Genomic DNA, 15,610 nt, shown 5'->3' on the forward strand with positions numbered 1-15,610 from the left:
TGTCACAAATGGGAGACCTTGGAGAATACCTTGAACCTTGTCAGCCTCAGGGGCTCACTTGGCACCAAAGATGAAATGGTGAGGCACACATGTGGATCCTTCTTTTTCTGTAGAAGTGTTTTGTAAATTTCCTGATGAGTGAAAGACATTTGCTCCAGTGAACCACCAGCAAGAATTCTACTTATTTTGAAGGAAGAGGGGGAAGGTGGTGACAAGGGACCATTAATCACATTGGAACTTGGTCATTTTAATCGACACCCTTTGCAGGTGGTGGTGTTGGACAGCACTCTAGGAGTTTAGATATGTTGATTAATGTTACGAAGGGGTGACAGTGTGCCCTAGTCAGGGTTCAAACTGCAAAACATTATTCTGATTTGGATTTTAGATAAAACACATTTTTTGTACTTTCTTATAACTGTAAAGTTCTTCGTTAATGCATGCAAATGTAGCAATAATTGCATTTAGTAAGTCATCTTGTAAAGGTAGCTTTTAAGTAGGAAGTAGAGTTTACCATCGTTCTTCACTAAGCTTTGACAGTTATGATGCCTGCCATGTTCTTTCCCTCTCCTTCCCACGTTTATCTCCTTATAACTTCGAAGAAGGGAAAACTGAGCTCCTTAGCACTGCAGCTTTGCTGGACTTCACATGTTTCCAGCTTTTAGTTATTTCCCCCCAGCTAACATTCTGTCTCTTTTTTTCCTGTATGTGTGTGTGCTTTTGAATATGACTTATGCTTGAGTAAGTGGTACTTTAGTTGTTTTTTACAAATTCCAGCTCTTGCTTTCATGCTTGCCAGGGAGTGGGGAAAGAGAAGAAGGGTATGGCAGAGTTCCTGACCCAGAGCTGTCCTTCTCCAGATAGGCTTCTCACCCCAAAATGCCTTATGGGTGTCGACTGTTCTCTCTTGAGGATCCAGCCTGTGTCCAGAAAGGCTGGGGATGGCTGCGGTCGAGGTAGTGGGGACCAGGGTGCTCAGATTTAGTCCTGGGAGAGTCTGCCACAAGAGTGCACTCAAGCTTTTCTTATTATTTTCTAATTTAGTTTAAAAAAAGATAAAAAGAAAAAAGAATGAAAGAAAGTTATAATTTTTCATATTGGCTAGTAGATTTAATTATTGTGGTCCTTTAGTTTGAAGACTGTCTTAGAAAAATTGACTTTTACAAAGGAGCCCCAATATTGCAATATCTTTTTCAGCCTTCATGGGTTCTGTTTTTGTCACATGATGACCAACCTTCCTCTGTTGAGGGGGAGGTATAATTTCTTGTCATCATCTTGTCCTTTCCTTCTTTCTTATTTCCCATAATAGCATCTCAGAGCAAATTGTCCAAGTTCTAAATAATAGAAAGGATGGGTTCCTAGCAGAGGCCATTACAAAAATGGTAATAAAGATCAAAGACGAGTTGCATCCTGAAACAGTCGTTTGGGTAAATGAAAGAACAAAGGGGAAGCAACTTTGCAAGCATCTGGCTTTTAAAGGCTTTTCTGCCTTTGGAAGAATAAAGTGGAGGCATTTAAACACTTTGTTTGAATTTATTCTACTTCTGTTGACTAATGGAATACTTGGCAATTAATATCAGGCCTTTGTAACTTCAGGTCTCTGAATGTTGTATCTTCCAACACGTTTCTCAGTTCCATCTGATTTTTGATAGTTACAAAAGGTGTGCCCTCAACCCTGGCCCTCAAATAGGGTGCAGGTCACTGTGGGGATATGTGGGTGGTTGGGTGACAGCAGGTCTGGAGGGATTTGGGGCAAGACTAGCAGTCTGGTTCCTCTTTCCTCTGATGATGTCGGCGGGCATGGGTCCAGATGAGATTTCTGAAAATTGGTAGTTGTTCCATTAGACTAAATTTCTGCCATAACATAGAATTGCCAATAATAGTATTTTTTCCCTCCTATTCATTAAACAGACTTTAGCCATTACAAAAATTCCTTTGAGCACTACTATATGCTAATCATGATGCTAATTACTGTGGGGGTGAAAGTTTATAAGAAATGAACCTTTCTCTCTAGGAACTTATGTACTTGGGAAAGAGAGTTACAAAAACACAATTAGTGAACAATCTAAGTCCTGTATTATTAAGTGTCGCATAGACCGGCAGTGTTTAAGAGCAATAGCTCCTATGTTATTAAGGATATGGACTAGTGCTCAGCTGACCTGTCCACCTGCAGTGAGAAGTTAAATTCTCAATGAAATTTCATTGTTAGAAATAAGGAAATATCATCCTAAAAACTTTGCATATAGTATCCTACGGTATGGATTTTAAAACAGAGTTTCCAATGTGTATAGATAATTTAACCATGAGTTGCTTTAAGTACTATTTAGTTACAAGGGTTTTCTCTTCCTCCTCCTCCTCCTTTTGCATTAATATGTATAACATGATTTATTTCAAAAAACGAATTCCAAAGCTGACCCTCTTGGACTAAAACAGAAATCAGTTTTATGAAATGGTCGGGGTAAATGGGTGGCAAAATCAGATACCAGCAATGCTTCCTGAGGGCTCATTTCTTTAAACCTGTATTTACAGTATGGTTGGATTTGTTCCCACACGTATATTTGCATGTCTTCTCTCGTGTGTAGGATGGTTCTGTGGCGCCTCAGACCAAGGGCTGGCGCACTGTGTCCTCAGGCCACATCCAGCCTGCTGCGAGTTTTTGGATGGCTCGAAAGCTAAGAATGGTTTTTATGTTTTTACATGGTTGAAAAAAATCTAAATAATAATAATATTTTGTGACACATGAAATTCAAATTTCAGCGTCCATAAACAAAGTTTTCCTGGCATGGAGCCTTGTGTATTTATTAAATATCGTCTGTGATTGGTTTCAAGCGACAGTGGCAGAGCGGAGGACAGACACCACAACAGACACTGTAGGGTTCACTAAGCCTAGATATTTACTGTCTGTCTGGTCCTTTATGGAAAAGTGTTGCTGACCCGTCTTAGACCATTTTGGCGTCAGCCTATGATTGTTGCTTTGGACTCAGTTTACATTGTTATTGCTTCTGTATTCATATTATAACTATTAATACCCAAGTACTATGTCATATTTTCTTTTACTTTCAGATGATACATTTTCCAAACATTAGGCCGTTAAAATCAGTAAGAAAAAACATGATGATTAGGGATTTTCTCTATCTTTCTCATAAATTTGCTTTCTATTCAAAAGCGTTGTGATTTTCTTTATTGCTTAATACCATCCTCCCTGTGGGACTCTTGTGATTCTAATAAGCAGATAATCCAGTAATATGATTTTGAAAATTATGACGGTGAAAGACTGAAATTTTTACTCTAAATTTGCTCTAATTTAAATTTTACTTTTCCTGGGTCTTTTTTTGAGATCGATGCTTTCGTGTGTGTATGGTTTGTTTCTCTGTATCTTCATGTGCGAGGTCATTTTTAGCCACATCTAAAAAATTTAAATACAGTCTGGAGCTTTATATAAGCTGACTTGATAACTTTATATAAGCTGACTTGATAACTCGAAGGCTGTGACACTGGCTCTGGAAATACATATTTAAGGCAAATAAAGACCAAATGCCATTTAAATTTTTGTATTGGAAGCTGACGTTTATGTTGGAGATTTACTTTTGCCGCTGTCTCTGAACCAGTTTGTTTGATGGTAAAACTATGCCACACGTGGTTTCTCTTTATTGGTAAGTGGTTTATTTCCTATCAGTTGATCTCCATTAACAATAGGGAATTTTCGTAAACTTTATCATGAGGATTACGACCTTGAGCACAAGAATCCTTGATTAAGTAACCAAATAATAACCTAGTACGTTTTCTTAGCACTGTTGTATTCTATCACTTTCTGTAGCAGTACATTGTGTAATTTTCAGAGTAGATCAAGAAGTATTGAGAAGTGTTTTGTCATGTAAAAACACCTGCACAGTCCGACAACTGTTTTTATACTTTTATATGTTTTTATGTTTTTATATTTCATTAAAGGATATTGTTTGTACCTTCATGCTCGAGTTCTATAAAATGGATATTTAACAAGTTCCCTGTCTGATGTATAAGAAAATGCAACTTTATCTTATACAAAAATTAAAACAATAAATAATAAATAAACATATACATAAATACATAAATAAATAAAACAATAAACCTGTCCATAATATTAAAAATGTAAAGATAGCTTACAACCATAGCCATTTGATAACTCATAATATTGACATTTGTTTATACCTGACATGGTCTAAGAAATCATCTCCAGCAGAGCTATAATTAAGTGAATTTGGTTCCCGGTGCTAGGAAAACTTAACAGGAGTTGTAGCATGTAACTAGGGAAAGCTCATGCAGCCTTCCACCCTTAGTTTATATGTTGCAAACTGGGAGAGCTGGTGTTTCTGATCTTCGCGGAGATGCTATGACTAAGGATTGAGTCATTTCTGCGGGTGCCCCTATGAAAGGCAGAGAGAGAAGTGCTGGATGGAGAGGCAATATGCACTCTGAGTGTGATGACCCAGAAAATAGAAAAAGTGATTATGTAGGGTCAGTTTCACATTTGGGAAAGATGACGGATTGACAGACAAAGGGATTGGAGTTCCTCTTTGGGTCGGTTCATCAGGCATATTTTCCTCTTGCTAGGGAAGACTTCCCTGTTTATTCACACTTCAGGGCTTATGCAAGGTTTGGTGAGTGTTGAGAAGAAGACTATGGGGTTGAAAAGGCATTTTTCCTCCTTAAATTTCAGTGTGTATCTAGTGAGTAGTATTTTTGGCACGGAATATTCAGACAGTTGTCTAATTATCTCATTCGTTCTTTGAATCTGTCAACATTCAACAAATATTTACCTAACACCTGCGATGTGCTAGGCATTGTTATTCATCACATCGGGATTCATCACTGAGTGAGCCAAGTAAGGACCCCTCCCCAGGGCACCTTTCATCCTTAGTCTGGTAAGATGGTTCTTGGATTGCCAAAGATTCTATCCTTTAAGACCACATATTCCCTGATTTATTAATGACTTTGTGGAATTGAATACTTAAAAGGTAATACAAAATTTGGTTCATCAGACTCACCACACTATAGCATGAAATTTAGCTTTCTTGGATGCTTTGTCCCTTCAAAAAAAAATAATAAAATAAAAACAAGAGCAAAAAAAAAAAATCGATATTGCAGGCAAGTGGCAGCCCAGTACCCTCGAATCATTCTCCTTTCTCAACAAAGGAATCTCGTACATGTAAATGACTCTTAGCAGTTAACAAAGTTTGCTTCTTTGCTGTGTGTCTTTGATCCTCACGAGGACCCTGGAAGATTGGGAGGCATTATCTCTATTTTATATCTTAGGAGACTGAAGTTCAGAGAAGTTAAACCTGCTCCAGGCTTACAGGTCGGAGAGCCAGCTCCCAGTTTCGCTCCTCTGAGTACTGAGGAGTGGTCTTCCCACATGAGCACATGCACCTAGTGAGGGGTAGTCTTCATTCCATGGGGCAACTTTCTGGATCTTCTGAAAAGGAACATGAAGGCTTATTCATTGTGGGGGCTGCAGGTTCCCTCTAGGTCAGATACTGGCTCTGTCACTTTGTCGTTATTAACCTTGAAGCTTCTTAAGCTCTAAGTTTCCTAGCCTCCTCATCTGTGAAGTCTGAGTTAGTCATATATGTTTGTGGGGTGACGGCCATGGGCCTGGCTGTCCATGCTGGAGCTGCACCAGTAAGCTCTGTCCCCTTGCTGATTGCATCCTGCGGGGGAGGCAGGCAGGAGCTAATAGGTAGAGACATACACTGGGATGGTGGGATGGTGCTAAGGGCTGTGGCGAAAAGCTACATCAGGATAAGGGCCTAGCAAGTGATGGGAGCAGGAGACAGGATCAGCCTCTCTGCAGAAGTGCTCTGGGAGCAGAGACGGAGATCCTGTTGAGGTCAAGGAGAACATGGAGTTTGAGTCATCTGGGCAGAGGCAAGAGCAGGAGCCAAGCTTGGGGTCAGAGGTGAGTTCTGCTGGATGGAGTGGGGCGGTCAGTCTTACAGGATCCTGAAGGCTGTGGAGATGTGTTTAGAACCTGCTGCATAGGGTTGTTGACCAGGTGAAACAAGATAATCAGCTTTGGGAGTTTGACCTCATACCTGGCCCAGCACAATATGCAAGAAATGTCCTTCTTTTATTATTATTAAGTAATTTTTCAGGAGTAATTTGGTATGAATTCATCTCTTAGCTTAATTTGGACTCTGAGTAAAGTTCATGCCAAGTTCTTATTTTCTCTTCTAAATGATATTGAATAAGAAGCAGAAGATATAGACCTTCATATAATTTTTGAATTGATTAAAAAAGCAAGCTGAAAGAAGTCCATTAAAATACTAACAATGTTTATTTCAGGATTGGAGGATTGGGGGTAATTGCCTTATCATTTCTATGTCACACATTTCCTTTACGATCAAGTATAACTTCATAATCAAAATAACACTTAATTTTTTTAAGGATGGTCATTAAATTGCCATCTTTTGGCTTGATTCTGAATGTTTCCAGTCATCAGACTCAGGAAATAAAAACAGTTTTGTTGTCCTTGGAAATCTCATTTAAGTGTCCCATTGAGAAATGCCTGCCTGCCATCCAGATGTAAGATAGACACTGATGGGAACTCCTCCACATCTCACTCAGATCGCCTTCGTGAGGATTCAGGTGGGTTTCCAGTTCAACAGTGAATGATGAGACACAGTGAAAGAAATTGGACTGGAGATGTATTCTCTATTATAAATTATGAATTCTCTATTACAAATTATAAAATTTAGAAAAATAACTTTAGAATGTAATTTAAAAAACCCATTTCAGATCAGTGATCTGTGGGGAGTTCTTAATCAAACAGGATGGGGCTCTGGATAGCTTTAATGTGGGTATAAACAACATAAAATTGACCATATAAACCATTTTTAAGGGTTCAGTGGTACTAAGTACATTCACATTGCTGTGCAACTATCTCCACCATCTGTCTCCAGAACTTTTTTTTATCTTCCCCAAACTCTGCACCCATGAGACACTACGTCCCCATTCCTTCCTCCACCCAGGCTCTGGTAACCCCCATTCTACTTCCTGTCTCTGTGAAGTTGACTACTCTGGGTCCCTCATAGAAGTGGAGTCAGACAGTATTTGTCCTTTTGTGTCTGGCTTATGTCACTTGACATAATGTTTTCAATGATTCAGTTTTCATACGCAAGGACTTTCAAGATCAGGGCAGTCTTGGTTTTGTGTTGTTGTTGTTGTTTTTGTTTTTTGTTTTTTGAAAAATGTTTTGATTTTTAATAGTTAATTGTTTCCGGAGGGCCCGGGGCCATTGTAATATGTGTGATCGCTTATTTCAGTCGTTTATAGTCATTGCTCAACAAATGTTCTCCTTTAAATTTTTTCTAAAATCTTCTCTTGGCTGATTGAATACTGTCACAGAAAGTAAGAACAGGGGCTAGCTATTTTTTAAAATATTTCTAAAAAGGATACAGGTGAGCCTGTATATATAAATATGTGTTTTTAAAATATGTTCATTCTTTGCTTGATTTCCTGTAAAATTGTATGACATCATAAGAGTTATGTGAAGCCGAGTAATGAAATAAATAGGCCAATCATGAGAGAGGTGGTAAATCTCTCCGAATCTGAGCAGAGAAAGGGATGCAAGAAGGGTTCAGAGCGGGCGATGGGTCCATTATGTTAGCCAGCCTGAGAAAATCACACTGAGGAGCTGGTCAGCTCTCACATACCCTTTGTTCTGTGTGCTAGGCCCCCTGGAGTTGGGCATGGCCAAAGTGTTGGGAAAGAGGAGCTCGCTTTGGTACAAGAGTCAAAAGACAGGGCCAGTGGACTTTGATGTGAAACTCAGTGCGGGTCTTTGGAATGCAGATTTCCCATCTGCCAGCAGCCTGGTAGGGATGGGCGGATGGGAAAACAATTTCTGTAGAGACCTGAGAGCCTGAGGCCTGAGGGAGACAAGCCAGTTGGGTCTGGAGCTGCCAAGCAGCAATTGTACTTGATAAACACAACATGCCCTACCTTATGGAGGGCAGGATCTTTGGGTCAAATGGGTTTTGGGTGGACTACTGATACACCAGCTTACAGGGCTGCTGGTAAGTTAAAGTCACAGACGCAGACTCCCCCTTACGTGCCTCTGAGACTTTCCATGGCCCCAGGAATCCAAGAGATGAATAAATTTAAATAAGAAATGGTTACACCTGGATTATTCTTTTTACCTGAAGACCAGGAAGAAATGGAAGGCCTCTTTGAGAGTTCAGCTATGTGTGAGACACTGGTGATGTCTGTTCTGGGCATGAGGAGATCGGCCACGAACTGCGCCCCATCTTCTAGGACATGTAGAAGTGGGGTGGCCAGTGCTCTGGTGGGGCCAGGCTGTTGCCCAGAGAGAGACTGGCGGGTGAGGGGGAGCAGACGGCATCCGGAAGGAGGTGCTCCCCAGAGGGGCCATGCGAGCATGGGGTGTGAGGCCAGAGCAGGTGGGCATGTCTGGCTGAAGGAACATCTGTCCTGAGGTGGCGAGTGGAGGTTGGGGAGCAGATGCTCTCACAGTGCAACTGGGGAAGTTGCAGAGCCTCAGGGAACTGTGGACATCATACCTGGAGGAAGAAAGACTCTTAAGCTATACTGAGCTGGCGAACATGCAAAGCAAGGAGGTCATTTGTTGATTTCTGGCAAAGGAGGAAAAAATACATTATTTGACTGTGTGTGCATAGAGGAAAATTCAAAATTTCTCATTAGAGGGTGTCAGGAAAAGATGTCATGAGGAAATTTGGTTAGTAGATAGATACCACAAAGCATATGAATATGCAGGAGAATGACCTTGTTCTTGGGAGATCAGTGGTAATGTGTTTAGGGGTGTCTGGGTGTCTGTGTAGAAAAAAATGTATGCATGCACACACGTGTGTGTTGAGAGAGAATGCAAATGTGGTAAGATGTTAACAATTGTTAAGTCTGGGTCAAGCGTATATAAGTATTTACTGTACTGCTTTTTTAACTGGCGTGTAGTTTTGAAACTAAGCATAACGTGCGGTATGTGTGGGGAAACAAAGGCCACCAGAGTGAGGTGCACCAACTTGGGGCCATACCAAAGCAATGATTGTACATGGATGCGTTTTAGGCCAAATGCTATCCTGTCACATCGCATCGAAAATATTTATAGTTCTATTTTGAAAACCGAAGTTGATCCATGTCTTCCCTTTCCGAGCATATCAGGACGATTCCTTGGTCTTTACTGGAGAGGTTTAGTGGAGCCGATGCACTGATGGAGAGTGACTAACTTCAGGGATGTAATTTTAGGACTCTAAAATAGGACACATGCTTTACACTGTGGTCATATGCCTCAGTGAGTGTACAAGGATAAAGATCGTTATCCTATTGGTAGATATTTTGGTGGCTAACTGAAACTTTGTAAGAGGATGCATGAGGAATTATTAAATTTTATTTTTGGATACATGCCTGTATTCATTTGTATCCTGTCCCTAAAATGGGGCTGAATACAGAGGAAAAAATCATACGGCATTTCTTGGCAAACCCCATGAAATTATTGTGCAGATCATTATTTTAAATAAGTAGCCTTTAATGCATAGTTGGCTGATACTTTATTCTAGGAGATTGTGATAAATTATATCTTAAAGTGATATTTAAAAGCTTAATGGTTGGAAGAGAAATAAATATGGCTTTTTAATTCATTGTCGGCTGGGCAGTCATAATGCCTCTCTGGTGGGTGGACAAATTGAGACAGCAGTAAGTGTGGGAATCGGGTATGTCAGGTAGCACGTGACCGTAGCAGCATTCTTAGAGAGGACGTCCCTGGAAATGTGGTTTTCAAATGGCCTGTTCTTATTTGTATGCTTTAGGTTGTCTGATATGAGGTTGTGTCTTAATTTTGTCTTCCCCGGTTCCTTTTAAGGAACTTGAAAGAGACATTTTGCATTTACTCTGTTTCCCATAGAACATGTACAAGATATTGAAATCCCTGGCATCAGACTTGGAGACCTAGACTGGGTTTGATTCAGTGCATTTTAAACCTCTCCTACATCAGTGAGGTTTCTGGTCGTCACCCTGGGAAATTATGAAATATCTTACAGTCATTCCTTTTCATGCTGTTTTCTCTTTCCATGTCTGTTGACTGTGATACTCATCCTATTAAACACACATCTCGTGAAAATGGCGTCACCTCCCCAATTGTACTCGATAAACACAACATGCCTTTGCTCCTCCTGATGGTCCTGGCTCACTGTGGAGTGACAGGCTGCAATTTGCCAGGAGGTCAATGACCCAGCTGATGACAAGTGACCTTTCTAACACTGCAATCAATGCTTGTTATTTGGGAAACAAAATGATACAGTTTGTATTTTTCAGCAGATGGGTCATTGGGTCAGCCCACCATTGACATGTGAATTTGTTACTTGGGCTGGATGAGTCAGTTCAGACAGGAATGGTAATTTATTTGAATTGATCTGGGTCTTGCTCTTATGTAAAGGTGTTGGACATCTGTTAGTGGCACAAATTATTATAAATAATTGGTTTTACACGTCAGTCAAACACAGGCTTTTAGAAAGCCTCTTTTACACAATAGCACCAGCTCAGGCAAGTATACCCTAGTATGTTTTGTTTAGAGTTGATGTTTCTCAATTATTGTGGAAGAGAATCTTAAATATGTGAACTCATGTCTGTCATATTTAAATACTTTTTCTCAGGCAAGTATACCCTAATATGTTTTGTTTAGAGTTGATGTTTCTCAATTATTGTGGAAGAGAATCTTAAATATGTGAACTCATGTCTGTCATATTTAAATACTTTTTCTCCATGTGTTTCCTGAAATGTGTTTCTTGAGGCCCCATGAGTACGTACATCATTGTGAGGGTGAATAATTTTAAGAAAAGATGCTGGGAAGACATGAGCTGCATGAAGAGATAGCCCTTGTAGTCAGTAGTGTTGTTGAATAACTGCTTTCAGCTTTCACCTTCTAGAAACATGGGAGGATTGTGTGTTTCTGTCCCCTTTGATTTAGATGTGGCTACACCTGATTTGGCTGGTGAAATGTGAGTAGAAGTGACATGTGTCCCTTTCAGGCAGAGCTCCTACAGCCAGTTTGAGATTCCCCATGTTCTCTTCCCTTTTTCCTGCCTTGCTAATTGTGGAAGCATTGGGATGCTTTTAGCCTGGCTGCCTGAGGGAGGAAATGGAGCAATGACTTCTGTCACCGCCCCCCACATGCGCACACACACACACACACACACACACTCAGTGCACTTCAGGGGGCATGCGCCTGAGGGAGACAGAAACTTCCTTGTGTTATGCCATGAGATTTTGCAGTTGTGTGTTGAGTGGTTCTCAAACTTTGGTCTTAGGGCCCCTTTACACTCTTAAAAATATTTTTTGAAACATTTAAAGAGCTGTTCATTTGGGTAGTGTGTTTATAGTTTCTGAATTAGAAATTCAAACTGAGAAATTTTGAAAACAGTGTGTAAGCACATGTTCCATTAGCCAGCAGAGCAGTGATGTGCATCTGTGAGTAAATGAGGATGAAATGGGAATAATATAGTCAAATAATGTCATATTATTATCATGAAAACTGTTTTGACCTTGTGGATTCCCTGAAAGGGTCTTGGGGATTCCAGGGTCCCTGGAAGACACTCTGAGAACTGCTGACCTAGACTATCTTAAGTGAAATGCCTTCCTTGTCAATATACGATTAAAGGCTCAGACAATTCTGGGGGGCAAAGCAAGGAGGGAAGAAGATTCTGGAAATATTCCCAAAAGGGTATCTCTGAGTGTCATAACTCACTTTTTCTTTTTGACTAAAGACAATATAAATACTTCATTCCTATTATTAAAAGGTATTTATTAGTATAAATATAAATATTATGTATTTAAATCAATATATGAGTATATAAAATATTTATTTTTAATTTATTAAATAAAAATACAAAATATATAAATATAAAAATAAGTATTTTATTTAAAATAAAACAAAACCCCAAATTACATTGTACAAAATCATATAGCTGAATTTTACAAATTCTATGAAGGTTGGGTTTATGAAATATCATGCTCTAGAAAAATTTGAAAGTAGGATTAACATCCATATATTTGAAATTGTTTGGGCAGAGGCTTTCTGGACAGCAGAGGGTTGGGTAAAGTGAATTATTTAAACTCACATGTAGGGAAGTTGTATAAATTCATTGGTAACGCAACTTCTGAGGTTTTTAACTGTGGAACTGTCATATATATTGTCATGATAAAATAATTTCAACTCCTTTTATTATGAAATGTGCAGTGACAAAGTGATATAAAGGTGACCGGCCGTTACTCAGGGAGACTTGGGAATCCTGCTCGATAAAAGATACATATGAACTGATAACAAATCCTGTGGGTGAACCTGCCAGTCATATCTCCGCGATTCCAGTAGCCACATTATGTAAGATGACACATTCATTTCCAAAGATAGGAGTTCTAACTGCATTTGCTCATATTTAGAAGGCGTGTTAAATAAGCATTTTCTGAGTTGAATGTTAACACAGCCATGGAAAAAGTTGTCAGGGGAATCTGGTGATCTTTATAGATTCGTCCAGCTATTATAGACAGTTAATACTTAAGCTTGAGGAAGAAGACAGAAGCAGATGACCTTTCTAGCTCTTTCTAGCGCTAGGACCTTTTCTGTTTCAGTAAGTAAATACTTGCAAAGCACCCGCTGTGGGCAGGCAGTGTTCTTGTGTCCTGGAAGATAAAGACGGTCACAGATGACCAAAGTGCCAGCAGGCGATGCTTTACTTGACAGACCGAGTATTAAAATAGAATAAAGCACTGACTGGAAGAAAAGAAAATTAAATTTATGAAGTGGCAAAGACTCATTAAGGATTAATTTCATCTACTAATTGCCTAGACTTTATGGTGGCTTTTGAAGCCTGGGACTCACTGGAGAAAGTCCCTGTTATTCGGAGGCCTCTGCAGGCTGGGAAGACTTCCACAAGGCTTCCGAAGATTTGGTAGATGTAATCAAGAGCCGAAAGAGGCCATCTGCCCACTTGGAGCTGGCACGCACAGCTGCCCCCCGCAGGCTGGAGATACAGCCTTCTTCCTCGAGTAGAATTATATGAAGGGAGGGGCTGCCCGCACTGAGAGGATGTCTTTATAAAATGCCTACATTTGGGTCATACATTGTTTTCCCTGAAAAAGAGAAATGGCATGTTGTTTCATTTCAGCTTTTAAGTAAAGGAAGTTTTAGTTGTGACGAGTCTGCCCAGTGACGCTTTCTTATCCCTGCAACCGGGTAGTATTTTTGTTTCTTACTTAACTTGCGTTTGATAAGATTTTCAATAAGCGCTCAAGCCAAGTCACACTTTCTAATTTGGGTAATTCCTGAAGTCCCCCAGCAGATGGAGACGTGTAATTCTTTGCTCTTCTATTGGGTGGGCTGCATCTTGCCCCAGGTAGACATTGCTACACTTCTCTAGTTAAGATGTGGGGTCAGGTTTTGCACATGAGCTAATGAATACGCCCTCTGCACTTCTCTTCCTCCTCTCGTTTGGTCGGGTTAAGAGTTCTTATTTATTCTTGCGTTTCATAAGGTCTTTATCATTAGCGACCTTCCCCAGTGGATAAGAACAGTATTTTCTTTAATGACATGTTCACAGCAAAGCAAAGAACAGAGAGCCCCCGGAACTCCAGGGGAGCAGATGTAAACCCTCTGCGCCTTTTTCATGCCACAGTCTGCCCTTGTTTTGATCCACAGTAAAATCCCAGAGGTCAGATCTTTTTCCAGTCAGCAGGGTAAACTTTGGTCCCAGATTTTCTGAGGTCAGTGTAGGGAGTAGAGAGAGAGGCTCTCCTCATTTGCCTCTTTCCATACCCACTCACCCAAGGGGAGGGATTTTGAAACCGTCTTGGCTTCAAGGGATCTTCTGCTTCAAGTTAATAGTTCCTTTCTTTCTTGATTAACTTATACCCTTCAGTTTAGGTAGGTCAAAGAAGAGATCTCTAACACTCCATTTTTGACAAATACAGCAAAACCTTTCAAAAATATTAATTATTGTGAAGCCCTTTAGAGTTACCATTTGTTGCATTTCCCTACCTTTCTTGCTATTTCTACTGATCAATGGGTAAATTACTGGCTTTCAAATTCTAAGTCCAGGGGCGCCTGGGTGGCACAGCGGTTAAGCGTCTGCCTTCGGCTCAGGGCATGATCCCGGCGTTATGGGATCGAGCCCCACATCAGGCTCCTCCGCTATGAGCCTGCTTCTTCCTCTCCCACTCCCCCTGCTTGTGTTTCCTCTCTCGCTGGCTGTCTCTATCTCTGTCGAATAAATATATAAAATCTTTAAAAAAAAATTAGGCCTTTAAAAAAAATTCTAAGTCCAGTGCTTTCTAAGTTGAAGAACTTGCCTCCAGTACATTAATAGAAAAGAAACTTAACGTCCTGAGGTAATTAATAGGAGTAGCTGCTCACCCTTAAGAATTAGACATGAAAATTGGTTCACAAAAAATAAACACAGAAAACAACTCACCAACCAACCAAGTGATAATAATAATAATAAAAAAACCCAATTGTGAATAAAAGCATTGTTCTTTAAGGAGCTAGTAATTTATCATATTTTTGTATTATTAGGCTTTCTCTGTAATTTGAAGATGCAGTTTATAAATAGGTTGTTTTCCAAGCTAAGTAATTAATTACATTCATGGGGGACATTTTCACTTACTTTGTAAGTCTTGGTAAGAGCAAATGAAATGATTATTCCACAAATGTCTATTGACTTATTGAATGAGTTCTGAGAAAAGGATACGTCCAAATTCAATAGGTCTTGTGATCTAGATCCTTATTGTAAGAATAAAGAGCTTTCTCAAGAAAATGAGGCTCTTTGTTTATTTGTTTGTTTTTGCTAAGAATTAATAGAATACAAAAAAATGTACTAGATATTGGGACAAATAAACCCCCAAATTTCAGTACCTTAACACTGTTGACATTTATTTTCCATTCGTATAGTAGTCTAGAGTGGGTCCAGGTTGGAGGTTTTTGGGTTGGGAATGCCCTTCCACACACACATGCATATTGCAAAAGACTCTGACATCTTTAGCATGTGTTCTCCAAGATTGCCCTCAAGTGGACGTCTAGGTAGCAAAGGAGAAAGTGGAGGATCCATGTGGGAGATTTCTATGAACCAGATTCAGAAGTAGAGAGAACAAAGTCAGGTGGTCCCTGAAACCTGCAGGGGCAGCTGGGGGTGTAGCTTAGTTGGATGCCCAGGAGGAAGAAGAAAAGACCATTTAGTGACTAGTTTGCAGCCGCTGCCATTCTTGGCCTTAGTGGATTTTCTTTAAGAAAAGGCCGTAGTCCTGGTAAATTATTATAAGAGAAAATTACTTGAAATGGAATATAATGATAATTTTTTCTTTAAAATGCATGCCATCTTTTAAAAATCCAGTTAATTGAACAAAATAAGTTTTGAGAATTATCTTCAATTTTGTGTTTTTTTCATATAAAAACCATTGAAGCCATAACTAGTAGGTCTTGCACACCTCAAGACTTTCCTAAGCTTTATGTTATTAAACCATACCCTAATATTTTTATAAAACAGATATTCTTTAACCTTACCTTAACTCTGAGAAGATAATTTTCCAGATATAGCAAAGATATATGAGCATATATTGC

General features: G+C 39.7%; 1 protein-coding gene across 1 annotated transcript in view; it reads left to right on the plus strand.

Moving 5' to 3' along the window:
• PTPRM (protein tyrosine phosphatase receptor type M) overlaps positions 1–15,610 on the plus strand; it is a 749,396-nt gene that overhangs the window by 187,861 nt on the left and 545,925 nt on the right. The window lies entirely within an intron of this gene.

The sequence above is a fragment of the Ursus maritimus genome, unplaced genomic scaffold (genome assembly GCF_017311325.1).
Source record: "Ursus maritimus isolate PB19 unplaced genomic scaffold, ASM1731132v1 scaffold_18, whole genome shotgun sequence".
Classification (NCBI taxonomy): Eukaryota; Metazoa; Chordata; class Mammalia; order Carnivora; family Ursidae; genus Ursus; species Ursus maritimus.